We start from the raw sequence: 6,148 nt of genomic DNA on the forward strand, positions 1-6,148 counted from the left end.
ATTTCATCATCCCATTAACCTTTTATCATATCATTTTCATACATACATTTGGGTTTCACCTTCTTATTTTCCATTTTATTCATTTTTGTATTATAAGTGAATTTATGATTAATTATTAGAAAATGTACATATTTTTATATATATCTCAAGGATATGTGAGTTTTGTGATGTGTAGGAAGAATTAATATCTCCTCCACCATATCAAGGAGATAATTATGCAAGCCTTTTTCTAAGGAGAAAATCATGGAGGCATATCTTATCCTAAGGAGAAAATCATGGAGACATATCTTATCCAATTCCTAAGGAGATAATTAGGAGAAAAGCATGGAGGATTTGGTTGGCATATCTTATCCAAGATATGTGAGAGATTTATGGGCTCATGTTTGAGAGATTTGTGCGATCATATCTTGTAATAATGGGAAACTAGTTGAGAGTGCTTGAGAGAATATTGGATATGTAATTATGGAAAGGTTATCTTCCTCATGTATATAAGAGAGTGCTCTCCCTTCATTGGGATGAATAATGAATAATGGAGAATGGAGATTAACTTTGATTCATACTCTTTTATTGTTATGCTTTCATGATTTGTAATTTGGTTTTTGTAATTTGACATAGTTTTATTGTTGTGAGTCCACATATGTTGTTTGTCATTCACTTCTTCACATGTTGTATTGCTTTTCTTTTATGCAACTTCCTGCTTTCATAGTTAATGTTTCAATGCCTTCTTAGATTAATTTGATTTCAGTAATTTAGATTAGAGTAGATTAGATTAGTTTCACTTCAGTCCTGCATATATAGTGCATGTGTCTCGTAAGTCTACGGACCTCGGATTGACAAATTAAACAGTTGGGTAAGTACTACAACGGAATTAAACGAACATAGTTTCACCCAACATTTTGTCGCCGTTGCTGGGGAGGCACGATGGATTGAAGTTTAGTTTGATTTTTCATGCAAGTGTGTTTAGACATGTTCCTAAATTTGAGGTGTTAAAGTGGTAAGACGTGGGGAACAGCCTACGCATCGCATTCGAGATACCGTAACGGGCTCGACCTCTTATGGATCAGGGCATGTAGGGTGTGTTTACATTTATGCAAGTGTGAATTTCAATTTCTGCAGGTGCGTTTGATTTTCGTAACTGTGAAGAATGTTTGATGAATTCATGGTTCATGGTTATAATTGAAGCATTCGATTACTCAATTAATGAGCAGTCCTTGTAAGAGGGTTTAATTGAGTATTTAATTCAAGATTATTTCTGTGGTCCTTTTGTTTTTAATTCAATTTTTAGTGTGCTGATTTTTATTTGCTTTTCTCTTTCAACATGGTTTTATAATGAGTGTCAGCTTGGAACTACTCACTGAGATCCTTGCAGAAGTCGGAATCTCCTCTTCCCTAGAAAAGGAGATCTTGACAAAAATTGAAAGTTTAACTACTCCCCAAGAAATAAATGAAGATTCAACATCTGAATAATCCTACATATCTGATGGCGAAGAATCATTCGAACAAGAGATCGAGGAAGAAGAACAACAGATCGAAGAAGAATAGGAGTTACATCATGATCTCAATGAGAGAAACTATGCCTATCAAAGCTTCATCGAACAATGGTTACAGGTAAGTACTAGATTAGATTCATTTTTTAATTTTTTAGTTAATTTGCAGTTATAGCAACTAGACTCATTCACTCTTGAATATTTTCATTTTTCATCTGACAAATTGCCACTAAATCTATTGTTGTTACTGCTACGTGAGTGGCTTCATTGGAAGTTTAACTACACGTAACTAAATTGTAAATTCTAATTAGTATAGGGTAGGTAGGCTTTCAGTTTAGTTTTTTCTTTCATTTTCAGTTTTGCTTTTACCTAGAATAAGTATGCTCTTCTCCTGCGTCTTTGTACGATCTCGAGGATCAGAAAATAGGTTTCAGTGTTTGCTTTCATAAGTATGCTCTCCTCCTGCGTCTTTGTACGTTCTCGAGGATCAGAAAATAGGGATGATTTAGACTAATTTCAAGAATAAATTCATGTTTTGCAATATGCTTCATCACCAACATCTTTCGATATGCAAATTATTATGTCCATTTGTTAAAAAAAGAAAAAAATTAAGAGAAAGTTTAGTTTCTTTCTCAACTTTAGTTTTTCATTGATTAAAAAATAAATAAATAAATAAAAAATAAAAAATATTAATTTTAACAACTAACCATTTTTTTTTGTTTTTAAAGATAGGATTACCATTTTTGTTTTTCAAAGATAGGATTAATTCCATTTTTTTTAGACTTTTAATAAAAAAAGAAACAAAACCAACCAGCGCATTCATAAAAACAAAACAACACAAAACATAAAAAAAAAAAACCAGCGAAATCAAAAACAACTCTGCATCATTCATTGTATATACAAAACATCAAACAAATCCACGCTGAGTCGCTGATAAACCGAGCCCTGTTCAGTGTCTGAGTATCTGAGTTTTGACCTACCCACGGGAGCAACGTTGTCTGATTTTTTCTGGACGAGACAGAGCAGCATGGAGATCGCGCTCAGGGACAAAGGAATGTTGTCCCTCATGTTAATGCGGATTGAATGCTCCCAGGACCAGCTCTCGGCTTCCATGGTCTGCAAAGACTGGAACGAGGTGCCGACATCATTAGCCCAGAGGTTGACAATCAGGTCGCGTGTACTCCTCCCTTCTCTTCTTCCTCGCTTCAAACATGTTAAGCAGCTGAATCTCTCTCGATGCACTGATCAATTTCACGATCAAGATCTCCAGATGGCCTCCAAATGCCTTAAAAACCTACGTATATTATCATTAGGGAACCCTGCCCAACCACAGGAATGCATTTCAAATGCAGGGTTTGTGAGTTTTGTGAAAACTTGTACCATGCTCGAGAATGTTTCCTTGACTTCCATACGCAATTTGCAGGATTCAGGTATCGAGGCCATGACTAGAGTTTGTAATAAGCTTAACGCTATTTGTCTGATGATACCCTGAAAAGCCTTAAAAACTGTGAGAATATCCAAGAATTGGGTTTAAAGGGTCATTTTGGAATTACTCCGTTTGGTTTGATAAAAATAGGTGAGAATTGTCCGACGCTTCTGAAGTTTTCACTCGAGCTTGAGCCTTCCTTCGACATTACCCTAGCTCTCCAGTCTTTGGCCACCCACTGCCGCAATATGCAGGAATTGTCGTTGTCGTTGAAGTTCTGATGTGGAGACTTAGGAGAGTTATTAACGTTATAAACTCTGGTTTAGCTGCTGTTTTGATTGAGCTACACTGATAGCAAGGCCTTCCCTACTTTTGTTTGCATTGCGCAATAATATACCAGTGCCCCCTGTTGTAGCCTTGCTGGCCCGGTCCCATTGCTGTTGCTGCTCTCCACCGACGCAGAGATCGTCAGCGCTTCCATCCCTCTTGAAGATGATGGGATCGGGTTTCGAACCCGCCATCTCAAGACTGGGCAGCTGGGAGATTGGCCGTTCTGAGTGGAGAAATCAATGACTGCGGAGCAGTGGATATGCGAATTGTAATGGCGGATGATGCCTCCATCGAAATATCTGCAATGCAAAGTAGCGAGAGGCTATTTCTTTGACTTGTATGCATCTCTATATGCTTTCCTGCGACATCATTATAATTAGCATGTATCCTTTGGTTTGTGTTACATATCCATGAAGATTTGACTGGCAATATTTTGACTGCGACTGTTATGGCTCTGGATCCTCCTTCCACGTGTTGATCCTTTTGCTTATGCATGGTACAAATTGTAAATAAAAACATGTCATAATTTTCTTTGGAAGATTTCTTGGAACGACTTCGATCCCACGACCTCCTGCCAGAGTCATGCACAACACACGGTTCTTTTCGGCCAATCCCATCATTTCGCCGATGACAGGTCTTTCACAAAGCTCCGATGGTTCCCTTGCTTCAGCAATTAAACCACCAACATAAACCTGTTCTCTATTATTAACCCGCCTATCCCTCCTATTCGATGTTGATGATGCCCTCAGTCTCTTCTCCAATCGCTCCCGTGCCTCCAGTATAACTTCATTGAGGTGATCATTATCATTCTGGTCTGTCTGGTACAGGGTTATAGGTCTTGTCCTTGGATTGCTTGCAGCTCTGCGATTAGCAAAAGGCACGACAGCCTTGTCTTTCCAGCAGCCCAAGAATTCTAGCTATGATTTGAAGAGACAGCTCTGAGATAAGACCGCGGCAGCATTCCAATTACTGGGATTTCAACCAAAACAACTGAAAATTCACCCGAAGTCATGTGATCGGAATGTCAAGACTGTATCAATCCCCTGCCTTTCTAAAATTCTCCTCTTCCAGAGCCTCCTATTCAATTGCATCTTTCCAATGACCTCCTGTGGTTTGTAATTGGGAATTTTTGTTTTTGGGCCATATGTGTGTTCTGTAGTCCGAATCAGTGCTTTCTTTCTTTGCCACATTCAATAATATTTTGATAAATTTGAGGCGTAAAAGTCAATAGATCGACGCTTCTTGTATTCAGATGCATGCAAAGACACGTGGAAAGCCTAGCCAGCGAACTGCAAGTCATCAAACGATCATCATGTAGCATATCACTGATAATATAATGCTTTAGTTTGCAAACGTCCAATAGTTTTAATTTGAAGTTGTCGTTTTAAGATGCGTTCTCCACGAAATGAAAATGAAATATATAAAGCATAGGGTGTGAACGTAAACCGAGCGGGAAAAGCTAAGGCAAAGCTCTAATATATATTTTTATTTTGTTTTAATCAGCGTCAATTTTTTTATTATTAGTTTTGTTTGTAATAATAAAATAATAATAATAATAATAATAAAAATAAAAATTAAAATATATAATATATAAATATATATAAATATATATATATATATATATATATATATATATATAAAATATAAAAATATAAAAAAATCAAAATCAAAATCACTCTTCCTCATTCATTCATAAACTAATTACATGTTCCCTCATAAATATAACAGCCCTTTCAAATGTTTTAAATTAATTTTCCTACAAACCACTAAAAACATTTTGAAAAAGTATTGCACTATCACTGAGTACATTGCATCGGGACATGAAATATTTCTAGTTGGGGGGAAATAAAAGTATGTTGGAATTTTTTTGTGAATTTTTGGGCAAGAGTTAGGATGCATATACTAACAAGTGAAATGAGATTGGTGTTATATGTAGGACAACGAGAAGCTTATGCAGAAAGCTCAACATTACGAGGCGACACCTTTTTCATCCACAATTAGAGTAATTTCGGAAAATAATTATAAAATGGACATTTCATAAATGCTTGAAAATGAGCTAATTTGTTTTTCAGTCACTTCATACAGGAATGATCGATGGAGATGGCACACGAAGGTGACAATTTTTATGCAGGAACAGTGCTAAGAGTTGAAGACAATCTAATGCAAAGTGATTTTTCGAAATCACTATGAAACATGCATCATTGGACGCTTGAAGGAACTAATTCTTCACTGCACATATCATGACATTTTCCAGTACACAACAATCATTTTGCGTCATGATTACTTCCCTTTTTCCTTCCAAACGCCTAGACCATCCTTGTGTTGCAGCCCATCTTCCATTTCCTTATCTTTCACGACTTCATGCATGCCTATTTTTCTGAATCGCATACATCCATTTATCCTTTTTAGTTTAGTTTTACCTTCTAGTTTGCCTTCTGAATAAAACTCATTCCCTTTCCATGATTACATTGTCTTGATTTCCTAGCCATGCTGATCCGCATTGCTTGTCCGTGAGTTCTTTCCATTTATAGTCCTACCAAATCTTTTGTACAAACTCGCGTTGACTGATGTGGGATTCCTTAAGGCCCACCTTTCAACAAGTCTTGCCCCATCGACATCATCACCTTATCTGGGAAATAGACTAGAGTTCATTTTGAGTACCTAGAGGCTTGCATTCCTTAATGGCAAGTTCTCTCATTGGCGATCATGGGAATACATCAATGTCCCTTGATCTTCAGATCTTGCAAGTGGCTCGACCTCGACACATCCATTCGCACTTCGCAAGATGTACTCCGGTACCTTGGCACTCATTAACATCAATAGTGAGTTGCCTTGCATTGGTTAACGACATACATCAATGGCTGGTAATCCAATGATTTCTATTCATGCTCGACATCGACACATT

The 6,148-nt window shown here is 37.0% G+C and overlaps 1 pseudogene; it reads left to right on the forward strand.

Moving 5' to 3' along the window:
- Window positions 1–2,511: 2,511 nt before the first annotated feature.
- Window positions 2,512–3,194, forward strand: LOC149145334 (uncharacterized; annotated as a pseudogene).
- The last annotated feature ends 2,954 nt before the right edge of the window (window positions 3,195–6,148 follow it).

This window comes from Pinus tabuliformis, chromosome X (genome assembly GCF_031772625.1).
Source record: "Pinus tabuliformis cultivar Carrire ecotype Pingquan chromosome X, CPIR1, whole genome shotgun sequence".
NCBI classification, from domain to species: Eukaryota; Viridiplantae; Streptophyta; class Pinopsida; order Pinales; family Pinaceae; genus Pinus; species Pinus tabuliformis.